Source organism: Nothobranchius furzeri, chromosome 7, assembly GCF_043380555.1.
Source record: "Nothobranchius furzeri strain GRZ-AD chromosome 7, NfurGRZ-RIMD1, whole genome shotgun sequence".
Lineage (NCBI taxonomy): Eukaryota > Metazoa > Chordata > Actinopteri > Cyprinodontiformes > Nothobranchiidae > Nothobranchius > Nothobranchius furzeri.
In genome coordinates this window covers 62,219,082-62,241,398 of record NC_091747.1, presented here as the reverse complement: position 1 = coordinate 62,241,398, position 22,317 = coordinate 62,219,082, and the positions used below count along the sequence as shown (strand labels likewise).

Below are 22,317 nucleotides of genomic sequence, written 5' to 3'. Positions count from 1 at the left end.
ATTTCGTGTCTCATCAACAGCTTGTCTCATTTACAGGAGGAGCCGAAGTCGTGACTCTGAAAACTCAGAACTTTTTCTTCTCCTGGTCGATGTTCTCCAGCATCTAAATGTAGCTTCACCGTTCTGTGTGGTTTTGGACTCTCGGGTTTGTCACGTTGTGGGTTGGAGGAGGTAGACCCAATGTGCAGAAACCCAGAACGACACGAGGCAGGAGAGGATGTAAAAGAAAACATTCTTTATTAAGAATGACGAAGCCTAAATAAAACCTAGAAGGGCATGAAGCCAAAATCCTAATAGACCTACGAGGGGGGGAACAACAACACTGACAAGGACAATGGCCCAACAACACACTGAGACGCAGGGCTGGGTGATTAGGGAATTGTGCACAGGTGGGACTAATAAACAGAGAGGAGGAGCACAACAGGCAGGGTAGGAAACCAGACCTAAAAATGGGGACGAGAGCAAAATGAACTAAAGGGAGAAAACTGACTAGATAAACACTAACAGAAGACTAATGATAAGAGGTGACTAAGGGAAAACGTGAGGGAAACCTAGAGAGAGTCCGGAAGGCGCTGGGGAACCACAAGGACACTGAAACCTGGGGGGATCACCTAAGGGGAAAAACCTGGAGTGGGCTGGGGAACACAAGGAGACACATAAGGGAGATGCAGACCGTGACAGGGTTCTGGTCTGCTTTGAGTTCTAGTCTAACTCTCACCTGGTTTATTTCCATTCAGACTCTAAAGTTGTCCATGAGGTTCTCGGAGGTCTGACCTCATCTCTAATGTTTAGGAAACTCCTGAAAGAGAAGGGCTCGTTTCATTTAGAACTTTTTGTTTTTAAGTAAAAAGTAAAATACTCAACAGAGGCTCTTCAGATCAGACAGACTGTGGGTAGCGGACCCATCTCAGCCGTTATCAGCTCTGATGATCCATTAACGTGTGAAATCTCCTCATAAATATGCATTTCAGAGCAGGATTTCAAATAAAGTGTTCCTGGTCCTCTTCTCATCCATTACCCAGAGAGCGCTCGGCTAATTCCCTCCGTGTCTCGATGAGGTCTAGTTGCTGATTATATGTTATGGCAACAACGGAGTGCTGTTGAGTCACGGCCATCTTTTCACGCTCATTTACTTTGGTGTCCACATTTGGGTCAGCTGTCAACAAGTCTGCTGAGCAGTCAGGATGCTGATGAACAGACTGAGGGCAACAGCTTTTCTCTTCCTGAAGGTCGGACTGGTTTAGCTCCCTGCCTGAGAGGTCAAAGGTCAGGCAGGTGACCCCTTCTGAAGCAACATGAGTGTTACGTCCCCTCCTGACCGTCCAGGAGGATGAGGGGACAAACACAGTAAAAATAGGTGCAACGGTGCAAATAACGAGGTGATGAGTGAAAGGTAAAACGATTTATTAACAAAGGGAGTCCTTCTCTTGGAGGCAAAAATTAGGCAAAATGTAGGCAAAAACAGAGAACAGTGCAATAAAGGTGTATAACTGAATACGTAAGCTAAAATTAGCTTACGAAACGTCTTAGGGCCGAATAGTTAAAACACCTAAAACAGAAATCCCCAGCTTACAAGTCCTTTGGGGAGAAACGCCAAAAAACCAGAGCTTTCAACTCTGTTTAACACCTTAACCAGGTCAGGCAGGAACATGACTGTTCTCTAAATAGCTCCAAGACAAGCACAAACTCACAGTTTAACCGTAGCTTCAACTAATACACCGGCGCAGGAGAATCGCAGACTAACTCTGGATCTCCCTGAATGAAAGCTGTCCTCTGCTTCTAAAGTCCTCAGGTCTGCATGATGGCTGATTTGGATCAGCTGCTCTTGCTGCTGGCGTGCCTCTCTCCAGGGTCCTGAATTTCCACAGAGCGAGGGTGAGCCGCTCCGGAACTGTCCCTGGTGCCGAGCGCTCAGTGGTGATGAGGCCATGGCGCAGATAAAAACATGACGGTGAGGACCGAAGGGACGAGGGTCGTCACAATGAGTCGGCATAAATCCAAATTAAATCAGGAAATAAAATTAACTGTTGATTGTTTTGTCAATGGAAATCAATAATTTGTGAAGAGTTCCTTGCAGAAGCTTTTTGTGGTCAGAAGGTCGTTGGAACCCGCCGGTGGACATCAGCTGTGATGGAAGCCTTCAGACGGGATCTTCCGAGGTTGTGAAGGAATCTAGAAAAGCCGTGAGGGCGAGTTTTGGGTTGGTCTGGACGTTCTGGTAAAAGGAAGCATCTGCTGATGGTTCTGATGGGGGACGTCTCACCCAGACGCTGGATATTTATCGTGTTTCCACTTTAGGAGTTCTGGGAAACTTCTGGGAGGAGCGAAGGTGGCAGGGAAGGAACGATGGCTCGGTCGTTTCAGCCGTTAGCATGTTGTGACCGTTTCAGCAGTGAGTGACCAGAACGTTGATTTTAAAGCAACAAGAACGCTGCTTATTTTACCTTCCTCTTCACCAGCAACTCTTCATATTTAACACGTGTCATCGTTTTGGTGATGTCATTTACTGAGTTACAACCAATCAGTGTGAGTAAACCACAAGTCCCGCCCACTACCGGGCCTTACCGAGGACATACCCAGTTCAGATACTCGGTTGGTTCCGGATATGACCCAGAAAAAGTCATTTCAGACCAGCCTGGTGAAATCGAGACGTGCACATGCCACTGAGGTCCAATAAAATTACCTGGGAATTCTGACAGTTGGGGGCCTGTTTGTGAGTGGAGGGATCTGATCCCAAATGTCGGAGCTCAGAGTGGAGCGGACTGGGATGCCTTCTGATCAATTCCATGCTTCACTGGATGGAGAGGCAGGGCAAACCCAGATCCGTACCCCCCAAAACACACACACACTCGGCCGCTCGCTTGCATTTGAGTTCCACTGGTATACGGTATCCTTCCCAGCCTGGGAATGCCATGGGATCCACCAGGAGGAGCGGGGGAGTTTTAACTAGTAAGACCAGTGCTTAATTAGAGCTGGATCTTGACGGAACAAGATCCGGGAAGTATTTTATTTTGAAAGAACCGTTCCGGTAACTGTCTGGTAGGATCCGGCAACCCATGCAAACAACTTGTGCTATACGCAGGATTTGAATTACAGGTGAACTAAAGGGAGCTCCTGGAAGCCCTCAACACACCCAGGGGGAGCCCGAAACGATCCTTTTTTCTACTGATATTACATTATCTATGAGGACTCTTCAGGGATTATTTTGAGCTGAGAGGCCCAGAGCCCTGATCGTTGATGCGCTCCAGACAGATGCGTCCTGAGCACGGCCACAGTAACATTACCAAAGTGTCGCCACCTCAAAAACAAAGTTAACACGCAATTGTTTATGTCGGCTCATTTCCTTTTATGCTTTCCGTCTTTTATTTGTTCCTGATGCGTTTCGCTGCTGTGGAGCGGAGCGCATCACCTGTTTTGTCCTCCGGTGATTTCACCGCACCGGTGTGGTCTGCACTCTGCTATTTTTGCAGTCGGTGGATCTTTTTGAACTGCAATTCAAAGGTAACTCATGAGGTGAAAAATATGAAGCCAGGTAGCAGTTTTTCTTTAGGATTGAGAGGAGATGCAGGAAGATAATAAACAGACAGGACAGAAAAATAGTCAAATAAAAACAAGTTAGTTTTTGTACCTGCTGGTTGCAACAAACAGACACCATTGAAGTTAATCAGTGAGTTTTGATAGGTTTCCGAACTAAAACTGTTTTATTTTGTTTTGTGTTTTCTAAAACCAAACCTATAATCAGTGTTAAAATACAACCCATTGGTTTTTGTCCTTGAAAAGAAAAGAAAACCACGTTTTTGTTCCAGATGGAAAAATCTCTCATAGTTTCATTTGTTAAAAAGAAAATAATGAGTCAAACTAAACAGGGTTGAGTTTCATCCCTGACATTTTCTCACTTGGGTAGAAAATCTGAAAAATGTGTCAATAGAGTTCTTCAGCCTGCATAAGAGTTATCCTTAAGTACACGTTATTGATGTTGGTGAAACCATGGAAACAAGATTGTGTGTGTTTTAAAAGCCTTCAGGGCTAGCATCTTGTCTTTATGCCACCTGAAGAATAAAATTTACACTCAAGCTCATTTAGTTTTCTAACTCATCAAAGACATGTGTGTTGTTAGCATGTTCTCCTCGTGCATGTGTGTTGTTAGCATGTTCTCCTCGTGCATGTGTGTTGTTAGCATGTTCTCATGCATGTGTGTGTTTTTAGCATGTTCTCATGCATGTGTGTTGTTAGCATGTTCTCCTCATGCATGTGTTGGGGTTAGCATGTTCTCTTGCATGTGTGTTGTTAGCATGTTCTCATTCAATTCAATTCAAAAATACTTTATTACTCCCAGAGGGAAATTGATTGCTGTAGTAGCTCAGAATAATAATAATAATCAAGTCATCAAAGAGTTGTTGTATATTACAATGGCTGTTGGCAGGAAGGATCTCCAGTAGCGGTCAGTGTTGCAGCCAAACTGAAGAAGCCTCTGACTGAAGACACTCTTCCGTTGTCGGACAGTCTTGTGAAGAGAATGCTCAGGGTTGTCCATCATTTTCTTGATTCTCTGGAGGATCCTTCTTTGCATTATCTCCTCCAGCGGTTCTGAAACTGCCAAAACTCTGGCTGAGTCCTTGAAAGGGCTTGGAGTTCCTCCATCTTGTTGGCCAGTGATCTCACATTGCCCATTATGATCGATGGAAGAGATGGTATGAATTTCCTCTTTCTCTGTCTCCATTTTGCTCCCGCTCTGCATCCACGCTTCTTGCGTTTTAGCTCATTTGGGATTTGTGGCTTCAGTTGAGGTATTATTTCAGCCTTTCCAACGTTAATCAGCTGCTCCTGATTGTAAACCAGCTTGATGCCATGGTTACGTATCATAACAAACGCTCAAAAAGTGAAAAAAGTTAAAAAAAAAATAGCAGTAAAAATCCTCCAAGCTTCACAGCACCAGAAACAGAAACGTAAAATGTCCAAAAAATACAGTTTTTCTTGAGAAACTAGAAGAAAAAATATCCCAGAAAAGGTGACACTTACATATAGTCAACAGAGCTACTCCAACATGCAGCCGCCCAGAGCAGCGCAGTTCCGGAAAAAAAGCATGTGTGTTGTTAGCATGTTCTCATACATGTGTGTTGTTTGCATGTTCTCCTCATGCATCTGTTGAGTTTGCATGTTCTCCTCATGCATGTGTGTTGTTAGCATGTTCTCCTCATGCATGTGTGTTGTTAGCATGTTCTCCTCATGCATGTGTGTTGTTAGCATGTTCTCCTCATGCATATGTGTTGTTAGCATGTTCTCATGCATGTGTGTTGTTAGCATGTTCTCCTCATGCATGTGTTTTTAGAATGTTCTCATGCATGTATGTTGTTACCATGTCCTCCTCGTGCATGTCAAGTCAAAGTCATTTATTATCATTTCTACCACATGTGCAAGACATACAGAGAAACGAAATTGAGTTTCAGTACACACAATTCAGAGATCAGACATACATGGGCAAGACACATGACAAGAATTGGTGACTGCGATCATTCGCAACACGAGTCGCGCTACCTTAATAGATGAAAAGGGAATTACATGAGGATAAGTTGGGGGAGGGAAAAAAGGCATACCAGAGTTACTCCCGACAGGGCGTAGCTGTACTATGCAAAAAAAAACCACCTCAAACATATAAGCACGGACTTCAACATGTTAGCATGTTCTCCTCGTGCATGTGTGGAGTTAGTGTGTTCTCCTTGTGCTTATGTGTGGAGGTAGCATGTTCTTCTCATGGGTGTGTTTTAGCATGTTCTCATGCATGTGTGTTGTTAGCATGTTCTCCTCATGCATTTGTGGAATTAGCATGTTCTCCTTGTGCATGTGTGTGGAGGCAGCATGTTCTTCTCATGCGTGTGTGTTTTTAGCATGTTCTCATGCATGTGTGTTGTTAGCATGTTCTCCTTATGCATGTGTGTTTTAGAATGTTCTCATGCATGTGTGTTGTTAGTTTGTTCTCCTCATGAATGTGCGGATTTTGCATGTTCTTCTCATGTTTGTGTGTTGTTAGCATGTTCTCCTCATGCATGTGTGTTAGTTTGTTCTCCTCATGCATGTGCGGAGTTTGCATGTTCTTCTCATGTTTGTGTGTTGTTAGTATGTCCTCCTCATGCATGTGTGTAGATGGCATGTTCTTATGCATATGTTATTGTTAGCATTTTGTCCTAATGCATTTGTGTTGTTAGCATGTTCTCCTTTTGCATGTGTGTGGAGGTAGCATGTTCTTCTCATGGGTGTGTGTTTTTAGCATGTTCTCATGCATGTTTGTTGTTAATATGTCCTCCTCATGCATGTGTAGAGTTATCATGTTCTTCTCATGTGTGTGTGTAGTTAGTATGTCCTCCTCATGCATGTGTGGAGTTAGCATTTTCATCTCATGCATGTGTGAAGTTAGCATTTTAACTCATGCATTTGTGTTGTTAGCATGTTCTTCTCATGCATTAGTGAAGTTAGCATGTTCTCCAAGTGCATGTGTGTGGAGGTAGCATGTTCTTCTCATGCGCGTGTTTTTAGCATGTTATGATGCATGTGTGTTGTTAGTATGTCCTCCTCATGCATGTATGGAGTTAGCATGTTCTCCTCTTCCATGTGTGGAGTTAGCATGTTCTCCTCATGCATGCGTGTTTTCTTCGGGTACTCTGCCTTCCTGCCACAGACCCAAAAAATCCGTGTCAGGTTAAATTGTAATTTGCTTTAAACGTTTTATTGAGCCTACATACATTTTGTGAGATGCACTGCTAAATAACATCACCAGATTTATGATCGATTCATAAAATTTCAAAACTGCAGGAAAAGAGCAGGACGAGCAGTCTGTGTGTGGACCCTCTGGTGAAGATTTCAGCCTCTAACCACTGATGATAGATTCATGAAAATCTGCAGCTGCCTGCATCTCCACAAGCTCGTTCTGGTTTCCTTCTACAATTCTGACCCTTTAGAAGCAGCTTGGATGACCTTTTCCAGCCTCCGCAGGTGGTTGGTCAAGGAGCTGGAGAGAAAATGGCCGAGACGAGGACACGGAGAAAGCACAGCTTCCTAAAAACAAGCCAGCTTGGCTCTGGTCCAGAAACACTAGCTTGTTCTAGGAAACAAAAACCTTCACATTGTTAGTCAGGGCTGTAAATGAACAGTATCAGTATCAATATCAGTAACAGGCGTGGGCAGCTGAGCTGAGAGTGGCTCATTTATCACTTAAGATGCTCGCTTGTTTAGCGTTCCTGCCTGAAGTCCTCCAGACAGACAGATAACGTTTCACCGTTCCCTCCTCCTTTAAACATAAAGTAGAGCTGTGTAGGCCAACAGCCAATGATCATTTTTTTAAGGTTTCAGTCAATTTCCAAATGGCTCTGTGTTAGGGTTAAGTAACCGGATGCGTGGTCTTATGAGGAGAACGTCCATCCTTTAGCGGTTGATTAAAAATGCTCTTTAAGATGACTGAAAACTCGCTGATTTGATCTGATTGAGGTCCTTCTGTGACCTGAGCGGATATAAAACAGCACGATGGGTTGATTATGTAACCAAACAGGTCGGATAAGTGATGTTTCATATTAACGGGAACAGTTCCTGCAGAAGCGTGCGGTGGCGAGTTTGTCTAATCGATGGTTGTTTTTCTCTGCTGCAGGTTGAAAGAGCAGATCAGCATGAGGAGAGACAGGATTTAATGTTTTAACTTGTTTTCACGACTCGCTCCAGGTGAAAACAAGTGTTGCAGGTATCGGGCTGGCACAATCCCCACTAACAGCTTAAATATAAATGATTGAGGGAACGTCCGGGTGCCTGAAATGCAACAAAAAGACAGAGACATCAGAATGGAGTGGTTTCTGTGAACTGCTGCTCCCGAATCTTTAATTATCTTTTCTCAGGAGAATATATTCCCTTTTACATTACATGTGTGTGTGCTCACTTTTCCTTCATTTCCACTAAACCAGTATTCAATCATTTTCCCTTACAGTTTCCACAACCTCATTAACATTTAGGCTTGGCTACAAGACAATGCACAATCAAACATTCATATATATTCACCAGTGTGACCTAGCCGTTGCTACAAGAAGCACTCTTTTGACCCGAAACAACATTAAACTCCACTTTTTCTATTATAATAACTAAACCTACTTCAGCACCCTTCTATCAATTAAACATTTGTTGAACATATAAATTTCTATTAAACCCATTCAAGCTAGGATAGCTCACAACCTTACCAGTTGAGCTATTTGCCTGTGAGGCTAGACTATGGGCATAAAACGTTAACGGCTATGTACGTCCAATTAACTCTATAACTGAACCTTTAGCATAAACTATCAACCGTCACTACATTTATAAACTCATGGCGCACCTCATATAGGTGGATTTGTATGCTTGGGTGCACTTTACTAACCTGAAATGCAAAAAAAAAAAAAGACAGAGACATCAGAATGGAGTGGTTTCTGTGAACTGCTGCTCCCGAATAACGGTAGATGGGACACAGCGCTCCACTAGCCGTCTCGCATCCCCCCCGCCACCTTGTGGAGAACCTCGGTATTGCACCCCACACTTTCCTATTCTTATTTTATTACTTTTACTAAATTACACCACTAAATACTTTAACAAAATTATGTGACCACACTTTGTGGGTGTCACACAAGCACTTAGAAAACCTTCTTGTTTCCCCGGAAATAATTCATGTGAGGATTTATCTTCTTTTACTCGTTAGACTTTAGTTTCGTGTGAATTTAGACTCACTTTTCGTGGATCTGGAGTCTAAGAACAGATTCTTTATCCTCTCCAACAAATTCTTTGTCAGGTTAAACTCAGAAATCATACATTTCATATCTTGACATTTTAAAAACGTTCCTTTACACGTTTATAAATTACAGGTTGTCTGAGGTGAACTTGTGTCGATGCGTCAGAATTCACTTCACACATGTTTGTGAGCGTCCGTGGCTTTTCCGTTACATTTAAAGTGAAAAGCAGAGTAGTGTGACAGCTGTGAGACAGGAGGTTAGAACCGGAGTAATACCACGCTACATCTGTTTATTTTAACCCCTAGCGTGCAGAAACACTTGTTTTCCCATGTCTCCTTTAGCTTAAATCAAATGAAACACGCATTTTCACAAGTTTTACTGAATAAAGGTGCATCTCTGAAAGAAACGAACCCTCGTCCTCGACAAGGAATTTATTCAGGACTTGGGAGGAGGGGTTGGTGGGAAGCTGAGGAGGTTTTCCGAGGCTGACGGGTCAGGATCCCTGAGAGGTGGAGGGTTGATCAGAGCGGACAGGATGCAGCAGGAGCCTGAGCCGACAATCGCAGAGCAGAGATGCAGAAGCACGACTTTTTCATTTCTGATTTTCCGTTTTTGTTCTGAGCACCTCCAGGGCCTGCAGGCTGGATGAAATCCTGCAGGGTGGTGTTCTGACCTTACATTTAAGATTAGGATTAAAGCTCTTCATGCCAAACCAGGAGTGGAGAAATGGATGGACTGTTTCCCTGTTTAAGGTCAAAGGTCTGACATGGTTCAGATGTTTCCAGCTCCTGAAACCGAGCAGCTCCAGACCACCACACCACCACCGCCATGTTTTAGCAGTAGTTTTACCCAAGGTGGAACGGGGTGCACAGCTTCTAGATGGTCTACATCAGTTTTTACGGCCCCCAGCTCGACTAGGAGATGATGTTAATAGGGAGCGTAAAGAAATGTGCTTGTGAACAGGAAACAAACCAAGATTCACTCTCTTAAAGGAGTTTATTAACTAAAAGTCACTGCTTTATGCAGGAAAAAGGCTAAAACGATACAAAACCAAAAGACGTCCAAAACTGGGGATTTGACAACAATAATAATACTAAACACAAAGCGCCGGGGATTAAAACCGGGTAAAGAATGAGCAGGATTAACACAAAAAGCTCCACCAAAAGGGTGAGCTAGATCTCTCTAACGAGGATGCCGAAGAAAACTCAAAACGAGCTCTAGAAACTAGGAAGCTACTGTCGATACCACAGAGGTAGGCAAAGCGAGACTGTAACGTCAGTACGAGGAGGGAAAGAGGAGAGCAAACACTCCTGCTTGTTCTCTACTGACACCCCCCCCCCCACCCCCACCCCCGTATCATCTTACGCACCTTTTTAACAGGGAGCATCACTGATTGAAATCAAAGTCACCTGGCTCAGCTAGAGCCAGGAGAGCAGGTAGGGACGCTGAGGGCACCTAGTGGCCACAAAACAGACGGCATCTTTGGGGTCCTGTGGAGTTTGGGGGTAAATCTGAGACGTGCGTTTGTGTTTTTGGTTGTCAGGTTCGAACCTCTTTAGTACGAGGCGCAGTGCTGAATTTTGAGATCGTTCAGCCTCCTTGGTTTCTTACTTGTATGGCTGCAGGAGCTGAGCTCAGATAATCTGTTTATTCAGAGTTGTGGTTCATTATGTTTGTTGGGGACAAATCTTGAGAACAACATTAACAGGTATAGTTGTGAGGGCTTGTGCAGCCCGTTCTGACTCAGCATGCGTTTGATGAACAATCTCAGCAACAAGAACACCAGGTTTCAGCTGAGTGGCTCAGGTAAAGCCTCTTCTGTGAGCCCCGTTAGCCGTGGCGGCTGATTGTCTCCAAACTGGAGTGAGTTGTAGGCGATCCCGAGCGTTTCATTAAAACCGTCCCTCGGGAGATGCCTTTTCTGAGCCGTAGCTTAATTAAAGTGGCCTCCACCCTGCAGAACCTTCAGTTTTCAGAAGGTCTCCCTGAATGTGAGACAGTTTCTGCAGGTGACTCAGAGTAAAACGTGGACCAGAAGAAAGCTCTCTCTCTTCTCATCATAATGATGCCACATGTTCACACTCAGGTGATGGTTAGAGGATGCTCAGCAACCTGCCCGCCTGAGGAGGGGTTTGATTGCAGCGGTTACATTTTCCAGCTGAGGCTGCGGAGAACAAATTCCATGAAAAAGCCTTGAAACTGGCGAGAAGCGTGACTGAGCTGCTTCTGAGGCCACCGCCTCTCGAATGTGATGGGTTTGACTCTGACCAAACTGCTGCAGCAACCAGGATTATTAAAAAAAGGAAAACACAAGTCATTAATGAATCAACACTGTTGACTCCGTCAAGCTGGAATAGCTCTGAAGAACAATCACTTCCTGGTTTTCCTGATGAAAATCGGTTAGCACAGCTGGGATTTAACTCTACGTCTTTCCCGATGAAGCTCGTGTAAAACTGCTGGCTGCTCTGACTCATTCTGCGTGGTAACACCATGACAGCTGCTCTCCGAACAGACACGGGCAAGATAAAAACATGCAGATTTTACTGGAACAGCTGATTTTAGGCTTTCAGCTGTTGCAGTTCTTATTAGTTTTATCAGTTTTGTTCTCTTTTGCTGTTCAACACGGTGGAAAGATACGGATGTGATAATAAACCTCCACGCCGTGTTAGATATGTTTAGGATCTCAGTAACGTTTATTTCATAAGAATAACAGAAATAATTATAATAAAACATTAGAGAACACACACTGAGCAAGCTGAGACCCTTCTAGAGGTTTCTCAGTCTTGGTCCACAAGCAGGGGTGTTCCTAGAAAACTTTCATGGGGGGCCAGTGAAAATCTTTTGGGTGGTACCCCAAAACAAGACGAGTTTAGCCAGTAGCTGTGTGTTGCTGCTTCATTATCTTTTCAGTAAAGTTTGAGAAACAAACATTTTGGAAAAACGAGAAACTTTCCAACTATAATTTTAGTTATTTCAAATGATAACATCTGAGAATTTCGAAACGTTTCTTTTGTTGTTTCGGCAAAAACATCCATAAAAACTACTGGGATTAACTCATTCGCTGCCAGCGTTTCTCACCGTTTTTACTGTTTTTTTAAGAGTCACAGAACGTTTCGCTCTAGGATGATGTCGACACCAAAACAACCGAAACAAAGCCGGAGACTCACCTCTTACATCAGGAAGAATCTGCGTGTTTCGAGCGTTATCCGTTCTTTCATAATCCGTTGTTGAATTGTGATCAGCAGCTTTTCCGGTTCACACCTCACTGTTTTTACAGCAGCGGCCCAAAACGATCTCCTAACACATGGATGTTCTGCTTCCTGATTACGTGACGTGTGACGTATGTGGATGAAGATCGACTTTAGAGCTGAGATGTTTGTTCTCACAGTGCGGGGGCTCGTCCGACGCCCACACAGTAAAAAAAAGCTAATGACGGCTCTAGTCTTCAGTAGCAGTGAACGAGTTCAGAAATACACAAACACACACACATGCACACATGCACACACACTTAACTGCTTGTGTGGACCCTACATTGACTTCCATGCATTTTAGTGACTCCACCATGCCTAACCCATACCCTAAAGCTGTTACATTCCTAACCCTTACCTAAACTAATCTAAACCAAAAGGTAGTTCACACCAAACCTCTAAAACCACGTTTGGGGTATTTTGTCAGTGTGTGGACCAGCCAGATGTCCCCACACACTACAGGTTAAAATGTTACATTTACCATATGAAGACACACACACACACACACACACACACACACACACACACACACACACACACACACACACACAGCTTCAAGTCTATAAAGCTCAGGGGTCTCATTTATCAAACATTGCGTAGAATCCTTACTAAAGCCGTACTTAAGCTCAGCAAAAAAAAAGTACTTACGCCAAGCAGGTTTGTGATCTATCAAACATGGAGTACGCACATCTCCGCTTCATAAATCGGAGACTAACGAGAATGTTTCTCAGCTGCATTTTAGTCACATCCCGCCCTCACCACGCCCACTTACTGCCATAAATGGTCAATGCAAAGTGCCTTGTGGATCTCATGCATGTACATAAGCCGGCTGTTGCAGCGCTCCGCCAATGACATGGCGACCGTAGATCAAGGCAGATCAAGGAAGCGCTATTTCACAGAAGCAGAAATTGAGGTACCTGTGGGTGAGGTGGAGAAATGAAAGAAAGTGCTTTTGCAAAACAAATAAGAGAAAATAAGAGTGGCACAGCGCTGCTGAAGCCGTCAATGTTGTGTTCTTCAGAGAGATGGGTGGTGGAGGGTTTGAGTTTGGAGTATCCAGATGTTCTCTGGAGGTGGGTTCACTGGGGGTGTCTGGGACTGGGGGTCCGTTGCCCCCCTCTGGTGGTACTTGGGTTGCCTCGGGGGGTGGACTACTGGCGGTTGTGAGCGGGGCCCCTTGGAGGTCTTGGTGGCGGCCATGGGTCACTGCCTGGCAGCTGCATTGCCCCTGGGCAGGTCTGGGTGGGGGCCTGGGGGCTCGGGGTGTGTGGGTGGCCGGCCTCGTGTGGGGATCTGGACAGGGCCTTGGGGGTCGGGTATGCTACCGGGAAGAAGGCAGGAACATGCAGCAGTGCCTGGCCCGGGTTCAGGGGCCTCGGGTAGACCTTGGCTCCTCTGCTGTCCCATCATAGGAGAGGGGGAGGACCCAACCTTACCTGGATGTCCCATGTCTTATATATTCTGGAAGTTGTGCAAATGCAGGGATGGGCATAGATATTCTGCTGGGTGGGGCTGGGTTGGTGCCCTCGGACTCCGTGAGGCTCTGTAATGCTGCTGCTTTGGGCCCTGGCAGGATGGGCTGGGGTCTCCATGCCCTGGGTGGCAATTTTACAACAGAGGTGCCTATTGGGGCCAGTGGGGGAGCTGGCTCCCTTGAGGGCTAAGCCCAACCAGCCATTCCTCCCCATCCCCGCATATTTCTCTCCTCCTGCTCCCTCACATCATCACACAAACATGCACATAGGACCTTGGTGGGTGGACAAGTCAGGGAGTGCGGGTATGGACCCCATTTCTGCATTCCTGTGGCAACCTGTAGACACCGAGGGCTGTGGGTGCAAGTGGGGTGGTGCGGTGGCATCAGCTGGCATAGACCAGACAATGCCCGCACTGCCCGCTCACCACAGCCATGGAATACACCTCATCAACACACAACACTATATTGGAGCAGGCGGAGGGAGACTAGGGGGTCTTAGCACACCTCTGTTGTTGCTTGGCTTCCTGGGGCTGGAGGCTAGGAGGGAGATCTGGCCGTCTGGTTGGGGTCTGGGGTGGTGGGTTGCTGTGCTCAGCGTTGGGCGGGGGAGCCTGCTCATCAGCACCCCAGCAGAAAGGGTCAAACTCTGGTAAACGGTGATGGTTGTACCCAATATGCAGCAGTACCGGGACCAGAGTGAATAGGGTGTGTATGGGGAGCATGAGTGGATGTCCGGCGTGCATTTTTGTAAGTCTTTGGTTCTCTTCTCCTGGGGCTTCTTTTGATGATATAGATCTTTGTCTCCCCTCCCCCTGCCACACCTGGTGTGGGTTGTGGTGCCTTGGTCTGCCTGAGTGTTCGTGGCTCCCAGGTCAGGGGGTTTAAGATTTTTGGTGTCTGCCTGATCAATCCCGGTGGCGGCCTGGTGGGGTCTGGGTCCCTGGGCTCTGCTGGGTCCCCGGCGGGGGTGGTCGCCCCTGGGTCCCGGGCTCGGCCGGCTAGGGGGTGGGAGGCTGCGGGCGGGCCTGTGGGTTTGCCGCTGATATCTCCCGGGACTCTGCAGGCTGCTGGTTGAGCCCCCCCCCCCGGGGCGATCCTCTGTGCCTCTCGAGGGGGGCGGGGGCCTTTCTGGTTGCAGTCTCCTTGGGGTTCCTGTGTTCTGGGGCAGCGCCTGGATCTCTGGGACTTGGAGCTCCCCCGTCTCCTACACATCTTTGGTGGGCGGATCTGTGGTCCCTCACACTCTCTATTGGACGCTCCTGTAGAGAAACCTTACATAAACAAGCGCGTGTACACACACAGGTGCTCACATGGTGCTCTCAAAAGTATGGGCTTGGGCACGTTAAACACATGACTTAAGGCTGTCGTTGCCACTAAATGCACTGTGATTTATTATTGTGTGATTGTTCAGTTAAACAATGTTGAACTTATATTTCATCATCAGGCTGACGCAGTGATAGCTTGCTCCGGATGTATTGTTGTGTGCCCCATTTTTTTCTTCTATTCTTTCTCTTTCTGCAGGTCTAGAAGTATCAGGCGTGACATTAAAAGCAGACGCTTTGATGCTCCACCTGAGAGTAAATCTGTAAGGCTTGTCACCAGCATTCAGACATCAATTCTGCTTGCTTCACAGCCAGACAGGACACAGGGAAAAAAATAAAAAAATAAAATAAAATAAAAAGAGAGATCGGTGGCAGATATAAAAAAAAAGGTCTAATCAGGATTCGATTCCCCAGACTCCCGGGTGAAAGTCACGTGCTAACCAGTCAGCCAAACAGAGATCTCCCATGTACAATCAACAGTGACAGGACACACACCGTCACAGACGGATGACATTCTGTGTCAAACTGCCCCCCCCCCCCCCACCCCCCCACCCCCCCACCCCCCGCTGATATTCTGCATTCCGTATTATGCGCTTCAGGCTGTGTGTGTGTGTGTGTGTGTCTGTGCGTGTGGGGGGTCTTGTTCTATGTGAAAATGAAGCAGTAAAAGTGATAATGCTGCAGGATTTTATAATTGTGTCTTCTCAGCAGCAGCACTGCAGGTGCTCTCATGTCCAACATGTGCGTAAGCCAGGTCCTTAGTCAACTTAAAGTTGCGCACATTTTTCCACCAAGTTTTCTTTCATAAATCCCAAAGTTTGCGTGGAAAGTTGCTTACGCAGTTTTCCGACCCCGTTTTGTGCGTAAGCAAGCTTGATGAATGAGACCCCTGAACGTTAAAGACTGGCAGAAAAATGAGATCTCTGCTACTTTCATATTTACTTTGTGATGGCTGGGATGTAAATTCTAATTAGAAAAGAAATAAAATTGATGGAACATGTTTTTCAGCAGAAGTTGATTCAGAGTCAACGATATTTTACTGGTTACCTAAAGGAAGCCGACAGGAAAAACAAGTCCTGCACATTTCCCCAGCTGTAAACCCGTACGGTAATAAAATCGGTTCATCTTCACCTGAATGCTTTTAAGAATTAAAGGTAATGACAGCAGCAGCGAGCGCCTCGCTTCTCTACATCAACATAGACCTGCTGACCTCTGTTTTTCACATGAAATCTATTTCTTCTTCCCAGCAGCTCAATAAAATCTCAAATGAAGAATGTGTTTCCCTCCCGCATGTTGCTTTGAGAGATGATGTGTTCCCACGTACGCAAAGCACCGTCCTCCGCAGAGGGCCAGGTCATTAATAAAACTAGCAAGGTGCACGTTGTTGCAGAAAATGTCTGTTCATCAGAAGTTTCACTCAAAGCAGAATAATCACCTTTTCCAGCTAATCCCAACCCTCGTAAATCCTCTGATTGTTTAGATAGAAGCAGAGTCCTTAAAAATCCCACAAACAGCTGGTTTCTAATTACTTTTACCGTTAAGTGTTGTAGTTCTTTTGATGCTGACATTTTAAAATCTGTTCTGGAGACAAACAAATAATATTTCTGTGTATTTGGATTCCTTCACTCCCACTTCAGTTCAGCTAAACGTTGAGTCATTCAGCAGGAGTGACCTGCGGCTAATGTGGTGAATGTTTATGGGAGCGTAAGTTCACACCGCTCCAGCACAAAGCCACAGGGGAAAGACCAGTTCAGCCAAAGGTGTCTCCGGTGGACCAGGACTGGCGCTTCGGTGGGTCTGAGGAAGAGGAGGAAACACAACCGACGAATCGTGACCGAGGCTGAAACAAACCATTACTTTATAACCGACTAGTTACTGGATATTTTGGGTATTGGTAGATGTACCAGTGTGTAAATGATGGCACCAGCATGCCGATGTCTGCGGGTTGTTGCCTTGGTAACAAGGTCATCCACTGACTAGAGTGCTTTGTTGTAACATAGCCTTCGCAAAGGCTTGATGTGCTAAAGAAGCCACGTTAACAGCTACCCTAAGCAGCTCACTTTTGTATTCATGTGTTCACAAATGTGTTCATTAATAGTGTAAACCACACCTTAAAGCTGTGCTGCCGACTCACCGTGATCGTTTACGCCCAACCCAGAACCTCACCACTATCCATGCGCACCAAGGCACACGAAGCAGTGACGGGTACCGCGTTGTTTTCCGAGAAAAGCAAAGCTTCGGAATAACAAAGGATGACCGATGATTATTATATTTGTCGTTCAATAAGTTGAATGACAACTTATTTATAAAGCACCTTACCAGCTTGCCACCAAGGTGCAGTACCGCAGTAAAACAAATATGGCTGCAAAATCCGTGTTTCAAACTCCATTTGGCACAAGTGCTGACTTACAGAAGTTTGCCTGCTTGGTATTCTTAAGCACCACTGTGAAGAGGATCCTCCATGACAACCTTATTGATTGCAAAGCAAGATTTCTTGTGTGCAGATTTTCATGTGAAATTAGCCGGTGTTGCTCAAGGCTGTTTAATTAAGGGCCAACACGTTCAGTCGCTGGTGTGGCTTGGAGTGCGTCCTTCCATCAGGAGGTCTTTAAAGACTTCAAATAGATAAAATGCAAACATGATGTAGGAACTTTAACAAAGGTTCAGAATTTTATCATCACTGTTTGATACAGTTTTAAATTTCAGTTACAGTGGGCTTTGGTTCCTTTTTTAAACAAGAGATCAGTTTGTTCCAAGTGAAAGAAAATTAGCTCACATATGTGAAAACATAACATTGGTCAGGATTTTTGACGTTTGTTTGTCTAGGCAGCAGCCAACCCATTCAGAGCCTTAAACACCATTAAGATGGCGCCAGCACTGTGCACGGCTTGCCGTCTGCTCAGCCCCTTCAAACTCCTACTTCTATTTTCTCTGTTTTTCTACTGGCATAATGCTCTCTCTCAGCTAGTGTACGATCGTCGATCTCTCCTGAACATCAAAGAGATGTATGAGCGCTTTGAGCAAAATCAAAGACAGTTAAATGCTCATTCATTCCAGCCTCCACCTCTCCCCTTACCTGTCAGGATCTGGCTGTTCCAGCTGCTCTTCCGAAGCAACGTTTGAGGAAAAGAGGGAAGCGGGGTAGCCTGCTGATTGGACTCAGGGCTTACATGCGCTCCACTCGTGGTGCTGCTCGGAGGCCGGCCCAGGCTTCCTGTACTGCTCGTCGTTTGGAGCATCTTTGCCCTCGCTGGATACTCCCTGTTCTTCCTGGATCCGTGCTTGATGGTCGGTGCCTCTCCTCTCCAGTCCTGGCCCCCGGTCCTTGCTACACACGAATCGGAAAACGAGTGGATTTTTCCAACCTCCGGACCTTGGAGCATGTGAGACTCCCAGATGGAAATGGGCCTGCTCTTTCGATGGCACTCCTTGATACCAGGCCTCTTACAAATAAAACCTTTGTACTGAAGGATTTCTTTGATGCACGAGCGTTGGATTTTTTATTTCTTACGGAAACTTGGATTCGGGATGGTGAGTCAGTGGTCTTCTCTGAACTTCTTCCAGCTGACTGTGCGTTTCATAGCTCCCCTCGTCTGTCGGGCAAAGGGGGAGGCTTGGCATCTGTTTGGAAATCTAGATTTCGATGCCGAAACATCCCTTCAAATGCTTATCCGAGCTTTGAGTCTCAACTATTTGAAATCCAGTCTGATGTTGTTATACTTTGTGCAGTGATCTATCGGCCACCTAAGATGGATAAGAACTGTATTGCCGATTTTTCTGATTTCATGGCAGGTCTGGTTCTTAATGCTGAAAAGCTTTTAATTGTTGGGGATTTTAACATTCACGTCTGCTGTGCAACTAAACCTCTGGTTAAGGAGTTTATGCAGTTACCTCTTTTAACCTCATTCAATCTGTGTCAGGCCCTACACATGAAAAGGGCCACACATTGGATTTAATATTATCTCGGCCTTGATGTTAAAGTGACTGAAATTAGTGACTCCCGGTTTTTAGATCACTTTCCTGTATTATTTAATGTATGTGTGGATATCTCTGAACCGAGCCGGGCTCCGTCACAGCGTTGCCGATGCCTTTTGAGCTCACAAACTGCCTCTCATTTTATTGCTGCTTTTAACGAAGCAGATTTTTTAGCGCAGATGGACTGTGGCGACATCTCAGCTGATGAGCTCTTGGATCGTTTTAATTCTACATGCACTGACATTTTAGACTGTACTGCCCCTTTTGGCACTCGGCGCTGTGCGCGTGCTCCAGAACCATGGATGAATGACTCTATTCGTTCTCTCAGATGCGCTTGCAGAAGAGCTGAGAGAAAATGGAAAAAGGACGGCCTACATGTCTCGCTGGATACCCTTAGGGATGCTCGTGCTGAATGCCAGTGTGCACTAAAGCATGCAAAGACACAGTACTTTTCTATGCTTATTATGAATAACTCCCTTAGGCCTCAGGTCTTATTCAGTGTATTGAGTCGTCTTATCTCCACTGGTGAGTCTTCTTGCCTAAAGTTTTCTGATTTGTGAAAAGTTGAAGAATTTCTTTACAGATAAGATCACCTCTCTTAGATCATCTTCCCCTTCCTCTCTGATGGACACAGCCTCTTCACAACCATGCTCAACTGCTTTTGACCAGTTTGAGCTGTTGTCTCTTTCTGGCATCTCAAAGGTGGTTCACCAGTCAAGACCTTCCTGCAGCCCACTGGATAGTATCCACCCATCACTTTAAAAAAATGTTTTTTCCACAATTGGGTCCATTATTTTACTTATAACAAATACTTATGTTTATGTTTATGTTTATTCACTCAGTAGACGCTTTTATCCAAAGCGACTTACGATTTCTAACCTGTAGGGCATGATGTGACTACTTGTTTATCTGCTGGTCTTTACACGTGCTGTTATTCAGCCGCTCTTAAAGAAACCTAATCTTGATCCCATGGTGCTCTCCAACTACAGGCCTATCTCCAAGCTCCCTTTCCTTTCTAAGGTCATGGAGAAAATTGTCTACAGGCAGCTGCAGGACTACCTCGACCATTATGGTATTTTAGACAAGTTTCAATCAGATTTTAAGCAATACCACAGTACGGAGACTGCTCTTTTAAGAATATTTAACGATATATTTTTAACTATCGATTCTGGTCAATCAGCTGTATTGATCCTTTTAGACCTAACGGCGGCCTTTGATACGATGGACCGTCAGATCCTTTTATCCCGCCTAGAGCATGACGTTGGCATCCGGGGCTCAGTGTTGCAGTGATTTAAGTCCTACCTGTCAGATAGGACTTTTACTGTAAATATGGGGCAGTGTTGTTCGTCTCCAGCGAAATTTAGTTGTGGTGTCCCTCAAGGTTCAGTTTTGGGCCCGCTCTTGTTCTTGCTGTATATGTTGCCTCTTGGTGCAATCTTTCATAATCATGGCATCGCGTATCACTTCTTTGCGGATGATGTGCAGATATATGTCCCACTACATTCTTGAAGGCCATCGTTTGACAAATTACTGAATTGTCTAAAAGATATTAAAAACTGGCTACAATTGAACCTTCTCACTTTAAATGACAAAAAGACGGAAATTGTTGTTTTTGGTGGCCCTGGGCTGTTGCACGGGGTAAACAGTGTTTTTGGCCCTTTAGATTCCTTTTGTGTGTCTCAGGCAAGAAATCTGGATTTTTTTCATTGATGGCCATTTTAAACTTGATAAACAGATAAACTCTGTTGTCCAGAGTGTGTTCTTTCATTTGCGTGTTCTTGGTAAAGTCAAGCCATATTTACCACTCAAAGACTTTTAAAAGGTTACACTTGCTAATCATGTCGAGACTCGACTACTGCAACTCTCTTTATCATAGACTGGAGCAGTCGTCAATTCACCGCTTGCAGGTGGCTCAGAATGTGGCAGCTCGCTTGCTGACAGGTAGGAGACGCAGGGATCACATAATGTCAGTCTTACAAGCTCTTCACTGGCTCCCGATCACTTACAGGATTTAATTTAAAATGCTACTGATCTGTTTTAAGGCACAACACAATTTGGCCCCTCCTTATCCGTCGGAACTTTTAAACACTCATGTCCCCAAACGAAACCTCCGATCATCCTCTCTACATCTATTATCTGTTCCCAAGTCTAGGCTGAAGTCCAGAGGCGACAGAGCCTTTTCTGTGGCCGCTCCCAAGCTCTGGAACAGCCTTCCCCTACAGATTAGGTCTGCTAACAGTCTTTCTGCTTTTAAGTCTCTGTTAAATCCTACCTTTTTACCCTTGCTATGAATTGATTTTATCGTTAAGTAATTTTAGGGTCTACTGGAAGGCTCTCAGTGTTTTATCATTTTATTTTTACTGCTTGTCTGTGTACAGCACTTTGTGCAGTCTCTGATTGTTGGAAATGTGCTATATAAACTTGACATTGACATTGACAAGTCTCGTTGATGTAATTGGGACTAAACGGCGAACCATGGCAATGGTTGTTATCTGCTTGTGCTAGCAGCTGGTAGACCCCCGGGTGTCAATATTAGTCGGTAACATCTTAAAATATGACATGTTCAGTCTTTAAAAACAGATTTAAGTTGTGAAGGATCTAAAAACACAGATTTACCCTGAAGGCTCCACAGACACTAACTACGTTGTAATTAGATTACTTTTTATTGTAATACATAACTGCCGTTTTACTCTAAAGAGCAAGTCACGCCCAAATCAACTTTATTTTTCTGATGAACTATATAAATGTGTGTCTAATCGTGCTGCAGACACGTGTAGTCAATAGTTTTGCACTTCAGTGCATTTTAGTTCAAATTTAAATTTTCTGCCTAAAACTGTCAGTGTTGTGCCGTTGTCAGGTAAAAACTGCACTGCATTTGAATTTAAATCTGGCTAAGAGGTACCCTAGGACGTTAGCTGGTACCATATGATGTCACAATGTCGTTGTGTGCCTGTGTGTGTGTGTATTTGTTAGCGGCTCCACCCTCTCGGTCTGCTAGGCAACAGCATTTGTTGCATTTTTCAAACAGGAAGTGGGAGTTTTAAAAGAATCTGGTAGGGGGTGACTTGCTCTTTAATAAAACTTCTGAAGGTTTTTAGGATTCTAGCGTGTGATCAGGCCTGTTCCTGAAGGCAGATGGTTCAGCAAATTTCAAATTAGTGAACAGCTTTTATAAAATCAGGTTTTTATTGTGTTTATTTGTTAAACAACACTTTGACCTGTCTGTTAGTGGATGTGTGAGCAGCTTATTTAGTGTCTGATGGGTGAAACGACTCCCCTGTGAGGTCGGTGTTACTGTTACTCTCAGCCTGTAGAAAACCCCAGCGTTTATTTCTGCACCAGCGCTACCAGAACCATGCAGACCACTGCTAACCCAGCATGCACACAGATGGTTCTCACATGTGGTGAAAGCAAACCCAGCACCCATCTCCAATGTTGCAATCCCGTGTTAACGGCATGAAAAGACCTGCTGGGGTTAATAATTAACATGTTTTGGTAACAGATAGATTTAGTTTGAGGATCTCTGCTCACTGATGGTTTTTAAATCACACTTTCGAAACATG

The 22,317-nt window shown here is 45.0% G+C and overlaps 1 protein-coding gene across 1 annotated transcript in view; it reads left to right on the top strand.

Annotated features, from left to right (window-relative positions):
• drosha (drosha ribonuclease III) overlaps positions 1–22,317 on the top strand; it is a 287,001-nt gene that overhangs the window by 124,351 nt on the left and 140,333 nt on the right. The gene's annotated exons all lie outside the window — the stretch shown is intronic.